This window comes from Callorhinchus milii, unplaced genomic scaffold, assembly GCF_018977255.1.
Source record: "Callorhinchus milii isolate IMCB2004 unplaced genomic scaffold, IMCB_Cmil_1.0 Scaffold20, whole genome shotgun sequence".
NCBI lineage: Eukaryota > Metazoa > Chordata > Chondrichthyes > Chimaeriformes > Callorhinchidae > Callorhinchus > Callorhinchus milii.
In genome coordinates this window covers 4,934,554-4,953,878 of record NW_024704761.1, presented here as the reverse complement: position 1 = coordinate 4,953,878, position 19,325 = coordinate 4,934,554, and the positions used below count along the sequence as shown (strand labels likewise).

The following is a 19,325-nucleotide window of genomic DNA, read 5'->3' as shown; positions in this document are numbered from 1 at the left end:
TGTTTGCCGATGCCCTGTAGGTGCATGTCGTTATAAATCCTCGATGTTGTATATACATTGTAGATAAACAGAGAGATCTGAAGATAACTGCACGTTATTAGAAGCTCTCCACAGTAATTGATATTATCAAACACATTACCGGTATTAAAGAGTTCTGCTCCCAAATTGTGTAATAGGAGATCCCGTTTTTATGAGCAATGATTAGAATAATTTAGAGTCAGGGTTTGTTGCTGAATGGGAGTCTTTGTGAGTCTGGAACCTACTTGAAATGTATCCAGAGAAACCAAAGCAGGATGATTATTATCGGAACTAACCTGAATCGCCAGTATCCTGACTCTGTTTGTGATCTGGTAATTTGAACTACAAGCTGCTTATTAGTAACTCTAGATAATAGTTTAATAAAACCTGGGTGCAGCTCTCCTTGGGTTTCCGAGGCGTACCATTCTGTCACAAATTTCAAATCATTTTTTGTGTGTGTTTGTGTGTGATTTAAAGAACTTAATCACAATCTATTATTTTTTTCAATTGCATGAAATGGATATCTGGTTCGGCAGTGGGACCTGCCAAGTATTTTCTCGTTAAAGTAAGGATCGTTGGTGGGGAGGGGGTGGAGGAGAAGCAGTGGGATTCTGTGCAAATTAGAAGCTATTCTGATTTGGAAACTGTTTTGGTGAGAGAATGCAAAACCAAGGGATTTGCATGTTTCATTTCTCCTTTGCGCTGTCAGAAAGTAGCACTATTGGTTTTCTTTCTCTGAGGCTGTTTGTACGCTCCTAATTCAACAATTGCTCGTTAACATTTCACCCACAAAATACACAGTCAGTCCACTTTACAATATATTCTGTGAAGCACTTTGAGACGTCTCAACGATGTGATAAGGCGCTATATAAAAAGCAAGGATTATTATCATCATTAACCAGCAAATCAAAATGCACAATAAGTAATTTAGCTTGGGATGGGGGTCAATTTGGAATATTTCTTGATTGTGTCTGCCTGTCCAGGTGAAAGTTTAACATCCCACGGCACACACTTTAAAAAGAAAAGGGAGTTTCTCCTGGTGTCCTGGCCAACAATCCCCCCAGATTGAAAAGCAAATTAGTCATTCACTTCTTGGCTGTTTGTGGGAGATTGCTGTACACAAATTGACGGTTGCATTCACCTGCAAGATACACAGTCACTACACTTCACAGAATTACTTTGAGACGTTTTGATGTAACGTACGTGACGTATCAAACACGAGTACTATATTATTATTCTCCTCAGAACAGAATTCAGCAATTTGTGGCTTTTGTCGAACTCAGCTTGCTCTGTCATTAAGTAAACTCTTCGAACGCCTAACGTAGAGCATCTTGGGGCTGCTTCACAAATACCTTCGAGCCCAGTGCAGATGTGATGAAACCAAGGACATGTGCTGCTATCACTAAGGATTAGGGTTTATTTTGTTTGAGGAGTCGGGTGCGGTGTCAGGTGATTGGATTACGAGCAAGGGCAGGCATTTCCTGTTGAAAATACTGATCTGTTGAGATGCTTCTAGGCAGAAACCCTTTGCTGGAATTATAAGAAGACAGAGGTGATACACGTTTGGAAGCATAAACTCTTGAATTGAGACGAATATCAGTTGTGAAATTAATTCAATAACTTGTATGTGTAATTCATGAACCTTTTCTTGTTGAGCCCTGGGAAACAGCCCTTTATATCTGAGCCACAAGTGGTGCAGCCGTGCATTTGACTTTTTCCACTACATCAATAAAGGACCAGGCTGGCCCCATCTTAGGTACATCTTACAGGATTAATATAGTTGTCTTCTATTCAACCCTCCGATCGTTAGAAATTGTATCTCACCAGCATAGAAATGAATGAACATTAAGGAGCGTAACGAGTGTGTGTACGTTTATGTGCACCTACTTGTTTCGCTAACCTTGGACAAGCTTCACAGGTCCCCACAAGAGTAAACAAAATGTGTGCAACAAGACTCGTGTCTTCGTTGCTGCAGCCAGATCTGTTCTGGCAAGGACCACTGAAGTTAGGGCATCAGTCAGAACAAAATGAACACTGAAACCTAGAAGAACAGGTCAGCTAGAGAAAGGCGTTGCCTTCGAAGGGGCATGGTGAGTGAAACAGAGAATAAAGCTGTTTCCTTCCGTTGAGGAATGGGTGACAAGTCTCGGGATTGTTAACAGAAGAATTACTGGAGAGGTTAGAAGGAATATCTTCACTCAGAGGGTTGTCAGGGTACGGAATTCAAGTGGCTGTTGAGGCTGGGTGAATGGAATCAGTGACAAAGGGAACTGGTAAAAACATTTTGGGCACTGCGGGATGTGGGGGAAAAACGAAAAATGGGATTAATAAAGGAAAAAGAGAATTTGGAAATACGCAGCAATGGGCTGATGCTTTCCTTCTGTGGAGAAAATGTGTGCGTTCCGCAGTTTTGCTGTTAGGGTGCTCAGTCTTTCAAATCCAAGGTAAAAAACCTGGTATTGATGTCCCTGCAGGTAAGCTGACCCTCTGGAGGTCATGCCTTGCCTCGTTTCCTCTCTGATCTCTACAAGCCAACCGTTGAGGTTGAGATGCCGTTGCCGTGATACCAGAGAGCAGTCAAGGTACAGGTTTTCAACCCACTCGCTCCGCAAATTGTATTCTCTTATCTGTTCCTGACGCCCATTGCAGGAGTCCGGCTCAATGCGACCAGTGGCGTCACTTGTAAACTGCAGCAGAACGAATGGCGTTAAACGCTTACAGAATCTGTCATGTAACGCTGTATCCCTTCAGGTTAAGTGTGTCACAATCACTTCTTCATACGTATCAGGTTGCCCAGAACCTTGAGATGAACGTCAGTCAGTGTGCGAAGGAAAAAAATTGACAGTTTAGGTGGTGAGAAGTGCCACTTGTGGTGTGTTTAATGTTCACCTGAGTAGTCCTACCTCACTGTTCTCTCTCCCAGCACTGCACTGGAGTGTCAGCCTAAACTCTCTTCCCATACACTCAGAATTCACGAGTCATAAGGTACCTCCACTCGTTGCTTTTTTTTTATTGCACGTCAGAGGTTCAGGAGTGGCATTTCAACTGGGATTGGGGACAGCAAGGGACGAATGAGATGGATCTGCGAAGCCCAGAATGTTCAATTCAGCTGCGCTTTGCTCTCGCCATTGTTGCGTTCCTCACTATTTTGCTGTGAAAGATCCTACGCTGTGTTTGGAGTGGAATGGCTTAGCTGCTGCCTTACACTTTTCATGTTAAAGGAATGTACATAACAGATAATAATAATAATGATCCTTACATTTGATGCAACACCTTTCATTTTGGGAGGACATCCCAAAGCGCTTCACAAGTATGCACTGTAAAGTGGAGTGCATGCTTTGTGGGAGAATAATATAATAACAACATTATTATCATTAATAATAATAAGAATCCTTGCATTCGATATAGCGCCTTATCACGTCATTGAGACATCGCAACACACTTCACAAAATATATTGTAAAGTGGATTGACTGTATGCTTTGGGCGAAACACGGCAGCCAATTAAATCAATTAATTTAATATTTACAACTCATATCTCTGAATACCCCGTTTACAAGTCCTAACGTGTGAGTTTGCCATTTTCTTGGTCAAAAAAGTAACTTTTTTTTGTCTTAAACTGAAGACTGTTGACAGAGGTGGACTCACCACAGGCCTTTTTTTTTACCAGTTTATCTGAAACAGACACCAGTCAAAGTCACCCCTAGAAAAACACAGTTGAGAGATATAGTGGAGGAAACGGTCAGCTCTTATAATTCTGGGTCACTGGCAGTAGGACCACCCAAGAGTTTTCCAGATGTGAACAAAAAAGTTGAGGTTTTAAGAGTCATAGCTATACATTCTAATGCTCCATCACAAGATTACACTCAAAATAGACTCCATTTATCAGTTAATAAAGTCTTGGGTTTATCTGGCAAAGGGGGAAAGTGGTGGGTGGGGTTGGGGGTAATTGGCTCAACAGTCTGAAGCGGATTGATGTTTAATTTGTTGCTGCTATGGATAAATGCACCTTTTTTGAAAACTGTAATTTTGACCCTTCAAAGGTCGCAAGGACTCAGCTAGCAGGTAAGAGGCCAGCTTATGTTTCTTGCTGCCTAAATCAGCCGTCTTTCGTCTCCATCAATCAGAATATTTAAATTAAATGCTGTTAATTTTTTGTTTCATGCCAAAGTAAACTTTGGCTGTTGCTAAATTTGTCTGAAGTGCAGGGTTGTGCCCGCAGTTCAACCAATTCAATAGGAATACAATCCTTGCATCTGAAAAAGTATCAATGCATTTAACGGAATTTACACTGAAGTTGAGTGACAGTATTTTGTACACAAATGCGGCAGCCAATTTGCCTATAACAACATCCAGCAAACAGTCAAGAAGTGAACAACCGATTTCATTTGGAGGATTGTTGACTAGGACAGCAGGAGAAACTTCTATCTTTTCTTGAACAGTGCATGGGATCCAGAGTCCACCTGAACAGGTGGATGGGTCCTCGGTTTATTGTCTTATCCGATGGATGGCCTCTCCAACACTGCAGCGTTCCCCCCGGTTCTGCACTGGAGTGCCATCCTGGACCAGAAGGTCCAAGCCCTGTTGTGACTCAGTAACTGGAAGCCTGAAGTAGGAAAGTATTCCAGGGTGACTCAGACAATGATTTCATGAGTCGTTTCCAACGGGAGGCACTTCTTGCAAACAAATGGTCCAGGATTAGGAATTGGTGTCCTGCGAGTCATAGCCTATTACACATGTATCCATTGTCATTTAAAATTGAGCGAGCATATAGTATTCCATTGCGGTAGCCAGAGAGCATGTATTGTTTCATATCCGAACCATGATGGGAAGGCAATATCCAGCTGTGGGCAGTGTCTCAGCTGTGGGCATTAACCCAGCTTGGTGATTCAGCCCTCGGCCTCTGTGATCTACTGCTTTGCAAACAAAGAGGAACATTTGGAACCAAAGAGGAGCGAAGCAAAGCAGAAACGTGTAAAATCCCTGGCATAAACACCACTTTATTGGGCACAAAATGTTTACCACTGTCACCAGGTTCTGGCCAAGGTGCTCAGCTTGAGAGAGAGCCCTCTTTGTGCTCTCTCGAGCATCGTTCTCTCAGGACATTAAATTCACCAAACCTCTGCCAACCGAATGTATATTTATATAGTCTTCGAGCACATGGAACAAAACAAGTCTTAAGAAGATATCTCTTTTTAAGTAGAGACAGATTGTCTCTTTTCTGGAGCAATGAGATTATAAACTGCTCACAAAAAATGGGCTATTACGTCCAGGAAAGGTTTACAATTATGTGACGTCAAACTGCCTTCTCAACTCGGCCAATGTAATCAAACGATTTTTCCTAACCTCCCCCATTCCTAAATCGTTGACGATGGGGCAGCATCGATTATTTTTCTCATAAGATAGCATATTGTGCCAGAATAGGGCTACATGCAAGGCTCCTTTGACCGTTCATTTCTCCTGCATAAGACTTCAAATGATGACTGTTCATCTTAAAGACATAGTGGTTAGTTAACAAGTTTTTTTTACACACTACTCTGATAAGTTAATGTTTGAGTCCTTGGGCTCATGGATACTTTGTACATGGGACCAGGCAAATAGGAATCTCTTTGCTTCTATGTGGACCGATGTTTCTGAGTTGTTCCTTCTCAATCCAAAACCCTCCGAGGAATCCTGCTCAGATGTCCCACCTGAGAAATTCCCACCAAATAACTTGCCTTCAAAATCCACTTTAGAGCGAATCCTGTGAAACAGTTTGGGAGGTCTGCTCAACATGAAAGGTACTGTATTAAAGCAAGGATTATTATTATTATTTTTATTACTATTATATAGCAAAGTTAAAATGTCTGAATTGTGGATTATAGACACCAAAAAGCACTTTAAGTAGGTAGGTGCAATATTCTGCTTTGCTCAGGGAGGGAAGAACACAGTTTCCTATCAAATGTCTTGAGGCAGAGCAATTATCAGTCGCTATGAGTAAATATCTCTAAAGTGTGTCAAAGCAATCAATCATAGGTTAATATGATCCTGAAATGAATGGTTTCCTCTTGTCCCTGGCAGCACTTTGACCTATTCACCTGCTGTCTCCCCTCTCACATCTCAGACTAGTCATCTTTACCACCAGTAAATCCTACGCTGTAGATCAAAGGTTAAAAGGTGATCCAGGTATGATGCCAAGTCACTCGTTTTAGTCACTGTTTTCCCACCTCGGGATGACTTTGATGTCTGAAGTTTATTTGCCTGTGCCCATTTCTCAAACTGTTCTCTCAGGAGGTGAGATATCCGTCCTGTAACCACAACTAATCCCTTCCCTTTCTCAGGCTCGCTCTTTCTCTCTCTCTTGTTCTTTTTTTGTATATGTCGACCAAACACCTAACCGATTGATGTGGAAGCAAACCGGCTGACGGAGCCAGCCATTTATCATGTTCAAACCCACGGCTGAAATGAAAAGTTCGCCTCTGGGCACATCGGTTATGAAATGAGTAATGGGAATGTTATGAGAGATAATGTCTCATTCTCAGCTCAAAAACTGTGCTTCGGATTGGGTCTTTCCGTGTTCTCAACGCCGTTTCCGCCTCCTACTTCAGCTACATTTCTATCATTTATTCTCCCTAATTTTCCTCTGCGTTCTCTTCTTCCGAAAGTAACGGTTCGTGGCAGATATGGGCATGTTAATTGGGACTGACAGCTCACCTGTCTCGTACCCAAATGGCCATTCATTGTGCACACACAAGGAGCCGAGAGTATGGAGAGTGTCAGAGGTCAGGCCATTCCTACTGTTGACCTACATCAATGAAGGTGCACTTTCCAGCTGAGGGTTTTCGACAGTGGTCAAAGAGCTTGACTTAGATCAGGAACACTGAGGCCTTGTGTTGTGCCCTTTTCACAAACAAGGCCGAGATAACAATAATAATAATGATCCTTGCATTTGATATAGCGCCTTATCACGTCGTCGAGACGCCTCAAAACGCTTCACGGAATATACTGCAAAGTGGAGTGACTGTGTGTTTTGTGGCAGTCAATTGAGCACCAGCAATGTCCACAAACAGTCGTGGATTGAGTGACCAATTTTTACAAAAAGATTAGAGATCAGCTAAACTCTACGCAGGCTGTAATTCAAATGTAACCTCTCCACACAAGTGCATCACTTTATGTTGTGTAAACGTATAACAAAGCGTTGTCTGGGTTATTGGGATCAACAGCTCCTCGAATGCTGGTGGTCAAAAAATCCAGATACCCCCTGTCTCTTCCTACCACCTTGATGATTTTTAAGGCTTTTTGTGCTCGGTGTTTTGAAGTGCAATCAATTTTTATTCAGCCTGGGAAGGGGGAGGAGGACAGGGGAGGAAGAGAAGAAGAGAGATAAATAACTAGGTTCAATCAACCCTAAAAATCAGACTTGTCAAGATAACATCACTTGAAGTTGTGCAATTCAATTCATTGACATGTTTGCAAGGTTCTGTTCTTTTACTTGGATCCCAGCTTCTAAGTACTGTTTTTTTCATGTTATTGGGTCCAAGTGAACGAAAATTCAGTGAGAGAATCATTCCCTGGCAGCGCGCAATCCAGAGGAGCCTTATATTCACAACTCCCATTTACTTAAAATCGTAATAAAATCGTGGTTTAATTCTCCTTTTTTTTTGGTTGAAAAAAAAGTATTTGAATTATGCTGGTTAACCAAACACAAGAACTTGCCCTGAGTCTGATCTCGATTCTGCAGTTGTGGCTTCTTCCAGGTGTCAATCCTCAATATGTGAGTGAGTCCTGATACCATTCATGGGTTTCACTTGGGCTCTGCTTGAGCTTGTGAGGCACGGCTGAGGTTGTGTTAAAATGTCCAACAGGCCAGCAGTTTCGGTAACAGGACATATTGGCGACTTATCTTAGTTTTATAATGATAATAATCCTTGCATTTCATACAGCGCCTCATCACGTCTTTGAGACGTCTCAAAATGCTTCGCGGAATATACTGTAAAGTGAATTACCCGTTTATTTTGTGGGCGGCAGCCAATTGCGTCCCGCAAACAAGAACTGCAGATTATGTGTGTTTGGGGAGGGGTGCGGGGGGGGGGGTGGCTTAAATGGGAGTTTACGACTATTTTATTGCAGAAAGATGTGTATGTTTGTGTGTGTGTGCATGTTGCATTTGAGAAGGAGGGAGAATTACCGTCAGTAAATGCAAGCGCTTGGGAAAGAAAAACAGCACAGATAATGGTGCCCGCCAGAGAAAGCGAATAAAACAAACGAGGGGGAATTTAATTGTATTAAATAATACAAACACAGAGAAAGCAAACAAAGGGCAGGAATAGCTGCGAAAAGAACTTCCCTCAATGCTTTCAGGTGTGTTTGGTGAGATCGAGCACTAACTTGAAGGTATGGGACGCTACCCTGGTTGAGTGGCGCTATATAAATCAGGCTGTTGTTGTTGTTGTTGTGTGCCCTGGTTAATCCTGGCACCTATCTAAACTCCTGAGTTTGCAGATGAGAATACATATCCGGCTCAGAGTCATAGACGGGTGAAAGTTGGAAGTAACCTTCCTGCAAGGAGGTCTGAAAGCGTGAAACAAAACGATAAAATAAAAACGCTCCACTTTGCACAACAGAAATCACGTTATCCCTATCCCTGAATTTTTGCCATTCAGTTTAGGTGCATATCAGGTGGGTAGTCTGGCTGTAACTTAATGCAGAAACCCGGGTTAAAACCTCCTAAATCTTTGCAAAATGAATCGCACGTTACGAAATCCCGATGCGCTGCTCCAGAAAACATGCCGCAGTGAATTTCGATTGACCTGTGGCGAGCGTTTCACAGGGATAAAAGGCGAGCCACAGACTGAGCGAAAAAAATCTGCCTCAACTTGTCTTGACTGACTGTCTTCACGTTACCTGGGGGCGATTGGTCTCAATCTTGGAGCATGAGATAAGCTGTGCAAGCATCCTGGCAAGGGGGTGATAGCAACCATGGGAACAGTGCATCGGTACAGTTGTTCAGCAATGAACCTTCTCAGCTTTACATTCGAACTACCTCAGCACAAACATATCGCCCACAGATAAGAACAGTACAGCCTCGGTGCATTGTTTGGATTAGATGGAGGGGATATATTTTCACTAATGCATGTTAAATGTGGTGCAATATCGGGAGCGATTTCAAGATGCGAGACGCTGGCGTATTGTGGCCTTTTATCTTTTACATAAACAATCTCGCTGGATGTCTTCTCTCCTGCATGTTGTCCTTGTGTCTTGTCTCATTGCAATGGAATCCCCGCCAGCATGTAATTACAGTGTATCGGAGCAGCTTCCCACCCCCCCACCTCACCTTTTCCTCCCGCCCGCTTGCTTCCTGGGATGAGCAAGCAGGTCACAATTCAACAAATGTCAAGAGGACGTGACATTGTTTGGCGAGTTTGACAGTTTCTCGTCGGCTGGTGAAAGGCTGTGAAGTCCTGTTCCTCCCTGACGTCAACATGTTTGCTGGAAGGATTTAAATCCGAGCCCACGAGAGACCCTGAGGACAATCAACGACTGGAACGGGTTGCTTGAAAGGGTGGTGAGGCGGAGGCTCATTTAGAAATCAGCTCAATGCTGTGAACTGGAGGACGCTAGAGTGGGTGTTCTGGAAAGATGAGATCGGATGGGCCGAAGGGCTTTCTCCGTCCAACAAATCAGCAGTGATCTGATGACACAGAGGCCATTTTTAAACATGTTTAATCCTTGCATTTGATACAGCGCTTTTCACGTCGGGAGGACGTCCCAAAGCGCTTCACAGAACACACTGTAAAGTGAATTGACTGTATATTTGTGGGCGAACGCGGCAGCCAATTGCGCACAGCAATGTCCCACAAACAGTCGTAGATTGAAAATGACCAATTTATTATTGTTGAAAGCCAACAGGACATCTGCCTTATAAGTGTCGCCACCTTATAATAATATCATAATAATAATCCCCTGCATTTGATTACAGCGCCTTATCACGTCTTCTAGACATCTCAAAGCGCTTCACAGAATACACTGTAAAGTGAATTGTCTGCATATATTTTGTGTGCCGGCTTATAACAGAGTGGCCCTGAAGCTCTTCCAGAAAGCCATCACAGGATTAAGGTTCGAATGGCTTTATTTCTGTGCTGTGGAACAACTTAGATTGTCCTAAGTGCACGCCACTCCTACCAATTCTGCACTCATTTAGCGCCTTTGAATGGTAACAGTAATCAATTGGCAATTTGCAGAACGCTCTCAGACCATGTAAGTGTTTATAAAACTTAGTTTATTAAGTGCTCCTGTCAGCACATTTTTTGGAAATGACACTTACTTTATGCTATAATTATTAAGAAGTGCTTAATGCAGAATGTGATCCAGCGTGTCTCTGCTGTCAGTTCGACTTTTCTGCCCTAAGGTTGTGCTGTTTGAACCTCTCTCCCTACCCTCTACCTTCCCCCCCCCCCACCACCCTTCCAAACACACACACTTGCTTTCATTTTATTTCCCTTTCTAGCCAAGTCCTATCTTTTGGATGGATGAGAGAACGTTGAATGAAAGGTCCATTCTCAGTGATCTTACAATGTTTTTGTTTCTTAGACGAGGCAATGGGCTAAAGTTTGCAGCATTTTGAAACACATTCCTCATGTCGATTAACGCATATACTATAAAACACAGCAAACTCCAGCTCCATTATATGGCAGGTCTTCACGCTTGCATTGACTTGTCGATGGTTGAGTAGGAAAGGCTGACATAAGCCTCTAGATTCACTGGTTCCAGTCGGGTGGAAGTTCTTATGAACAAACAGGTATTCCGGTTGAGTTCTCGTTGTTGGGAACTAAGCGTTTGTGTTCCGATTTAAAAATAAATTGGAGACGAGATTTTCACCTTCCTTTACCATTTGCCGATAGACGTTAGATAGGTGGAGGGAATTCACCAGGATTTGTGGTCCTGCTTACTATATAGTAACCGATAGAGGGTGCCTGGGTGTGGAGTTATGGTTAAGGATATCTGTGGGACCACCCTGGTCAAACAGCAGACTGACATACATTGTGGAATTCTCTACTACAACCATTGGTGATATATCAGTGAAGGGCAGGTGATTTGATTGTCCTACAGGATCATTTCTCTTTCAGCGGTGGATGAGATTAATTAGAATTTGCATGTTCATTTGAAATATGGACACAGTTCCTCATACAATTGCCTTCACCTGACAATTTGTCAAACGCTCAGAAAGGTTCAACATGTGATGGGCGTCATCTAGGCATGATTTATGGGTGATTAGCAGGAAGGTCTTTTGGTAAATTCAACACTCCTGTTGTAACTTTATACCCAGTTGGATGTACAGTTAACACCAGGTGGGTGTTATGGCTTTAGGATTGTTTTGTCTCTGTCAACAAATTTAATGTTTCTTATTAATATTAATAACAATTCTTGCATTCAATATATATATATAGCGCCTTTCACGTCAAGAAGACGTCTCAAAACACTTTGCATGGATTTGCTGTGAAACGCTCTCTTGTTTTGGTGTGAAAGTGAGCTCTTTACAGCAAAGTGCTGGGGAAGGGAACACTATTTGCCACAGTTTTCAGTAGGACCAGGTGGTTTTAGCTCAGCCAAGCTTGAAGGGCAATCCATTACACCCTCTTAACAGGCTCAGTTCACTTCAGACTAAAATGCACCATTTTTTTATTAAAGATACAAATTGCCAGACGCTGACAGGTAGTTTGCCACACAGGTATAACTAGTTGTCACTGGGCAGAAAGTCTACCTGCCAAGGGAGTGCCAACTATAGGGAACAGCCTTTAAACCTGTTGCTAAGGCACTCGATCCAATCGGAAGTTGAAGGAAGTGGCTTACGTGTAACATGAGAAGATAACTGGAGGGCTTTTTTTCCCTACTATATTTATTGTTCTGCTTGCAAGATTAAAGTTACCCAAAGTTATCCTGTCATTCTAAGGAAGAAACTAGAACTCTTAAAGCTGAAGGCTTTACGAACATGCCCAACCGATGAAACTCAATTCAGATCTTGCTCTTAACTTTAAGGGTGTCAATGTGTCAATGACTGAATGATTTAAAAGGCATCCATCTTGCAAGTAACAGAACGAGACAGAACCACAAATTACAGGGATGTCTTGGTCTGATTCTGCAATGGTATTCTTTATGTCTTTTTTATCTGCCACCGGATTGCATGATCCTGTGTGAAAGGCACAAACTAGACTCCCATTGTGGCCGAATGCAACCAGAATAGAAATACTTCCCTTTACTTAAACCTTCTCCAATGCTATTTTCATTGAAAGCCATTGTAAAGGGTTTTACATCCATATGAGAACTACAGAAGTGAAACCTGCCAAGCTGGCCTGTTTCCAAAGCCTCCTACGTGAAATCTAGATGAACATAGAGGCTCTTTCTTCTGAACTATAATACACAGGTACCATCAACCTCTTTGCCCCCAGAAGATGAAAGAGATGTGTGGAAAAATTGTCTAAACCAAAAAGGTTGAACTGAGTGCTCTCGATTCATGTCGGTCGGGTTTGTTCTGCTGCATGTCACTACTTGCAAGAACAAGGGCTTAAGCGAAATTTATGCATTTGCATCGGTTTTTGAATTTAATAATGCCTTGAGGTGAAATTCTTTAGAACAGCAATTTAACTTACTGGCTCCAAGTTGGGATGACTGTATGGAGATATATTTGGATGAAATCTAGAGGTGGTTATTGTTTTATTGCTATTGCAAGCACAGTAAAAGACTAGCTACCTCATCAAGCTGTGCTCTTGATCAATCACCTCTGTTCTCAGTCAAATTTACTAGACCAAGGTGCATCCAGTTTGCTTTCCACCATCCTAGCAGTTGCATGCACACGTCATGTCCCAAACTATATGCTGTATCCCATGATATTATTTCCTAAAAGAAATCTATCTGATTTGCAATCTATCTAATGTGGTCATTTTCTTGTTCTGTCTAGGTTTCTCACATGGTGGTGTGAAATCTCTCAATGGGTCAACCACAGAAATGCGTAGGAGGTTCTTATAGACATTACAATTTGCATACCTGCTGACTGTCTCAAGATTTCGAACAACATCAGGTTTGTGCAAGTCTTTAACCTACATTGATTGAGCGCAGTCATTAAATGATACTGAGAAGTCCTGCCCAGTGCAGTGCTGACCCCCAATAGATCAGAATGTTGTGGAGGTTGAAATCCAGGCTGTGCCAAGTTAGTTGACCTGCGCCAGGGCAGGAATGGGAGTCACAGTTGGCCTCAATAGCCCTAGAATAGAGAGTCGAGCAAAATCAGCCAGGGGGTAAAATTCTAGCTAATTAATCGCTACCCCTACCTGCTGGTCAAAGGTGAACGCAGCTATGATCCAACCACACAGTTGAATTTTGCCAACATTCACTGTTAAGGTGAACAGATGAGCAGTTATCATTTGGCTGAGGGAATTCGTGAGCACACTGTCATCATTGGATCCGTAACCCGAGTGAAAGGGAAAGTGTCTTGCCACCTTAATTTTGCAACGGGCAAGTCTTGTTTCCTCTTGTCCTTAACCGGCACTGGTGAAACATGCCTTGGTGTCTTTCAGCAGTTGATAAGTTGGGGCCCATTGTGAAATGGTTAAGGTGACGAGGTCCAGCTCCCACCCCCCAACTCCACCGCAGCTGAGAACCAAATCTAACCAGTCCCAGGGAATGGGCCATCGAGGAAACAAGGAAGCAGTCACAAATATAACAGCTACCGGCTGACCCACCACTCGAAAATATCTATTATTGTAAAGAGATGTGGGCTTAGAACTCTGAAATTCCACGTGGTCTTAGCCTTCAAATTTTGCTTTACATTTTAAGATGGGCCCAGAATAGCGGAAAACTCTTCAATTCGGCCTTCGTTCGCTAGCCATTTTTTTTTTTGCACCTCTTCAAAAAGAACCATCTTCCAAATCAAGACAGGGTTGAAGTTAGCTTCCAGGCGCTTGGATCATCTTAAAATCGAAGGCAAAATTGTCTTAGGCGCAAAGACTAGGTGGAATTGCTTGGTTCTTGCGAGTCATATGGGATCAAACGAAAGCACCACCATTGAGTGCACAGAGCTGAACTATCAGCCCGAGTCGTTGGATGCTGGTAAAGTTATCATTAGCGATGAACTAATTTGCGGGTTTTCTTATCTACACTTTGGATTAGCTCCCACTTAAGAGTGTGGATAAGGTGCCACGATTCACGTTTGCTGGCAAACGGCGGTACCTATCGGCACATCTGCGGATTTCTTGTTTATGCAAAGAAGACGAATAGATCCCTAGCGGTGATTTGAATTGGAAATTTGAATTTCGCGGTGTCTGGATCCTCGTCCTGCCACTGAGCGGAGAGAGAAAAAAAAAAACACACGAGCGAAAAGCATCTCGATTTTTTTAAGCGATTTGGAAAACAAAGATCTGCTGCCAAACAAACTGAATTGCTACATGCTCAGAGCCTTCCACTAGACTGACTTCAACAATCAGACGAGGAGGTGCCAACCATTGCCCCTGGAGGGTTTTTTTTCTCCGAGTGTGCGGTTTTAATTCCTCTTTCAAAAAAAAAACTTCCTGCTGTAAAAGAGATCGGTTTTCACCTGAACAAAACTGCAGTTGTCTCCGAAACAATTACCCGCCCCAGAAAGAGATGAGCTGCTTTATCAAGTTCAAGCCCGGAGTTCACAGTGAGGACAGGCTTATATAAACACAGTCATGTCAACGGCAGGGTGAGGAAAGCTGTGGGGAATATGAGATCAAGCGTTGTGGGCCGCAGTCATTCAGATCAGAAGGGTCGTGTCGTTGCTCTGAGATCTCTCTCGAACGCTCTGCGTGAAAACTCGCTCGCTGCCCGTTTGAGATTAGCGAAACCTCGTTGCCATGAGCCTGATTAACTCCCTCCCCAACCCCAGTACACTTTACCACTCTGCCAACCTGACATGCCTTCCACTGTCTCTGCTGGCAGCATCGTCCCTCCTGGGAGAGAGGAGTGAGAGAGAGCAAGAGTACCCATTTGGACTCCCTCTAGCATGGCAATGGGTTTCCGCACATTAAAATTGTTGCCCCCCACCCACACTATCCCCCATCCCCCCCCCCCCACTACACTTTACTTTCCCTCCTTGTCACACGCATGACCGCACTAGGTACCCAATACTCATCCATGTGACATGTGTGCAGCCTGACTTTGGTAAAAAAAAACTTTTGACCTGGGGGGGGAGGAGCGTCACAGTATTGTGCAAAGAGCAATGGCGGATGGATTTTGCGATTTAAACTCCCAGCACAATTGGGGATTAGTGCAGCAATCCCGATTTGCACAACTGAAGGGCAATCCCTTCGAGCTCAGTACAGTTCAGCAGAACGCCATTTTCCCCTATTCTGCTGCTCTGGGCTGACTTCTCCCAGCAGATTGCTGGCGCACTTTGCTAAGAGGCAGCTCTCCTGTCTTTCTATCTTTCTGTCTGTACCTGTCTGTTTATTTCCCCTCGAAGGCAGGGTGTGATGAAATAAATTCACCCGCTGTTGCCCAGACCTGTTTAGGAAATACTTGCAGCACGTAGAAGGAGACCATTCAGTCAGACCAAGTTGCTAGTTGCTGCTCATAAATCATTTCAGTATGGTATTATATTTTCCACGGCCAGATAATTAGAGTCTGCACACATTCTGGCAGCAGTTTATGAGGTTACAACTTCCATATTTGCCAACTATGCAGATTTAAAAGATGAGTCATAACAAGACTGAGATCCAACCTCCAGGTGAACTGCTGATATTCTTTTACATCCTTCATTCCATTAAATCTCATTTTTGCTGGTGGTAGGCTGGGATGGATGTTAAACCGAAGCCCCCATTTGCCTGCTCAGGTGTACATTAAAGATGCCTTAAATGGCGCTGTTCGAATAGAAAACTATTTGCCCCCAACTCAAGCAATAGTCAAAGATCCACACTGTTCGCAACAACAGCAGCAAATTGCATTTATATAGCGCCTTTCGCATCAGGAGGACATCCCAAGGCACTGGACAGTGAAGGGTTTGCAGATGAGCAATAATGAGACAAGTGAGAGCTTTTACAGAAGTTCCAGTGTGTCTGAGGTACGGGTTTGGGTCGATAATCTCGTTCAGTTTCTGTCATTTTATTAGATCATTTTCATGTTGTATCACCTCTTCCTTTTCTGTCTATCCCTCAATACCCTTACCTTTCAAGTATCTGTCGATCTCCCTTTTAAGCATCCCAATCTACTGTGCATCTGCACTAACAGTGATGTGGTGATATTGCCCACATAGCACGTGCATGCTCTGGTGGGATTTGGAGAGAGAGAGGGGACATATCGACTGCACGATCAAAACAAGGCACCCCCTCCACAGCGCCTGAACCCATTCATCAGAGAAGCAAGCTGCATTTAGCAGAGTTGCATTGCGATTGCATAACATTGGGAGGGGAGGCTTGAAAGGTTCCTCTGAACTGCTGGTGACATTGCCTAGGAGCAACGTGTGTTATCTTGTGGTAAGAAATGGGTCTCTTTGTTTTTGGGGAAGTCTTGATGAGATCACGTAGCCACCGCGAACCTCAATCAGTGAATCTCATCTGATCACCAGCATCAACAAGGGCAAGCTTAAACTCACTGTTCAGGAAAAGAAAGTCAGCTGTTTTGGCAAAGGGAAGCTTGCCGAAGCCCTGCTACACGTTCCTTCAATGAGCACTTTGTTCGTTAATAGCTCCCTTGTTAAGGTTTTTAATATCAATGTTGAGGTCATATGTAAAAGAACACGCTTTCTTATCAACCCTAACTGCTGGCAATGGCTTGAGAAACATAGTCGGCTTGATAACTTCAGATCTGGTCTCATATTTCACACCCTATGCCTGCGCCGTTCACGAAGATGCCTCGAAACCAACTGAGTTGTGTCACGTTAAACCCAATATCCAATGGTTTAATGGTTTCTAGACGTTGATGTCAGCCTCGAATATTTTACTCCTTGCATTTGATCACGTCTTCGAGATGGGAAATCACTGTCAAGTGTAGGGCCTGTTCCTTCTATCGGCAAACACAACAGCCATTTTTGCACACAGATCGATCGGTCCCACAAACCATGATCAGTTGACCTGCAGCACTGTTGGCCTGGAAATGGGAATTTTCATAACTCGTACAACTAACAACTAGTGTAACTGGGACTATACCCTGTGTGATTGCTGCTGCCGTTGTTGTTGTTGTAACTTTAGTTAGAGCCACTTGACGCAGAGGAAATCCAAACCCTAAACGGTTGGTTTAGCAAGAGTTAATTGTTGCAGCGTGAGGTGAATGCTTTAGTCAGGAAACATTCAGGTTATACAGTATATTAAGTCAGAATGTAAAAGCTATCAGAAATGAAATTTCAGCTAAAAGCCTAAGGAGAAGGCATTAGCGAATGAGGCGCTCGCATCCTAAGCTGCAGGATCCTCTACCCGACGGATCCACTATATTAAAAGACGCTCCTTTTGTTGTGAGTTTGGATCTGCGCTTGTGTCAGCGAAGGAGAGCAGAGAGGGCTGGAACTGTTTTCTTGCAACCAAAACCCTGTGCCGAGCACTCTTAAGGCAGTCACAGCAGTAGCCAAATGCAAAGCTTTGCTTTGATTGCCTTGACAATGTGCTTAGACCCAACTCCCTGGAGATTACTGCGTCCTGAGTTGGTTTGCCAACTCGCCCAATGCTGTTGAGTTTGAGACAGCTTTGCCCCATGTAGCCCAGTGCACTGAGAATGCGATTGGTTGGCTCTCGTCTTTGTCACCAGAGAGGTATTGGCAGCAGGCACTGCCAATCGGGTGGCATTTTTGTAACTCGGTGGGTTTGATTTATGTCGCTTTGTTATGTGTTTTGCAAACAAACTGAGAACGAGTTGCCAAGCAGTGGTGTATAAAGGAGAGGGCCTCTTTAACAGTGTTCCCGGAGAGAAAATGTTCTTTTCATAAGAAAATAAGAATGTAGGAGAGGCTTGTCGATCAAAATCCTTTATTCGGTGCCTGAACGGAGTATTTTATAATTTTTGTGTGTGTGTTTCTTGCTCGCTAACATTATTTTTTCTCAAATGTTTAAGTCTTAACCCCATCTGGTTAATGTAAGCGAGAATCTAGTGGACAGTGAAATAGCCACCTTTATAGGTATTTATTATATGCGTATATATACATATATATATTATATAATAATAATTATTATTGTTCATGCCCAGGAAGATGTCTCAAAGCTGTTCACTGGATATACTGGAGAGTAGAGACACTGCATTTTGTGGGCAAACATGGCAGCCAATTTTGCACAGAGCAATGTTTTGTACAAACCGCCATGGAGTGAGTGACCAATTTTTTAACTGGGGAATTGTTGGCCACCGCACCGAGGAGAAACTCCCTTCCCTTTCCAAATAGTGTCACAGGATCTTTAGCTTCCACCCAAACAGGTTTAACGTCCCTTTCGAAAGGACGGAGCACCTCTCCTTCCCCCTGCCATCCACCCCCACCCACCCCCGCCCCACCCCCGGCACTGACTGCATCAGAGTGTTAGCTTAAACGCAATGAGCTGTCCATTTAAAAAAAAATTCAGCATTTTCAAACATCCTGGTTGTCCGCCAAAGCAAACCACTTCTCCTGGATGGAGAACCGATCAACCCACCGGTCTGAAAGCTAAGGGGTAGCGAAGTCCGATACACCATTCCGTTAAGAAAGAAAAAAAAATTCCCCCGGGTGCAATTCCCAGTAGCAACAACGATAGTCTATGGGTTCTGGCTGTGAGCTTGTGCTTGTACCTCGATTTTGTTGAACACCCGCTAATAATTTCCTACAATTCTGAAATACAGCTGAAGGAGGAAAATCCAAACAAAAGGACTACTGCAACTTGGAAGTGTTTTCTGATTTCTACTTGGACACCCTCCAAGTTGCAGTTGGCTGCGCGCAAGAAGACAAAAGAAAAACCCGGAAGCCAATTTTCCAGAGGTTTTCTTTCATGTGTTCTTTGCTGACTTGCACTGAATGATAAAAAAACAATTACAGCTCCTAATCTATTCCGATCTACACCACAGCCTTCACACAGAGTCCTTTCCTGCGATAAAGATCGACAGATTTTGAAAACATGGACGGGGGGGTAGCGCAAAGAGTAGGGTTGGTGACGTTTTTGGTTTCTTCAGCCTCTCTGCTCCACCCCCTCCCCCCACCCCCACCACCACCATTTGGAACTCCATCCCACAGTCCCTTCGCCTCGTTTCTTCCCTTGCCTCCTTCAAGGCTTGTCTCAGGACCTTCCTCTTCGACTGCGCCTTTGGTCACCCTCCAACCCCCCCCCTCCCTGCCCTCCAACCCTCCCAGCTCGGGTTCAAATCCCTGACTGTC

General features: G+C 43.6%; 1 long non-coding RNA gene across 1 annotated transcript in view; it reads left to right on the top strand.

Annotated features, from left to right (window-relative positions):
- Nucleotides 1–19,325, top strand: part of LOC103175540 — a 174,331-nt gene that overhangs the window by 120,867 nt on the left and 34,139 nt on the right. The window contains exon 3 of the long non-coding RNA XR_006085616.1: nt 12,951–13,070. This is a non-coding gene — a long non-coding RNA (uncharacterized LOC103175540). The remainder of the gene's footprint in view (nt 1–12,950; nt 13,071–19,325) is intronic.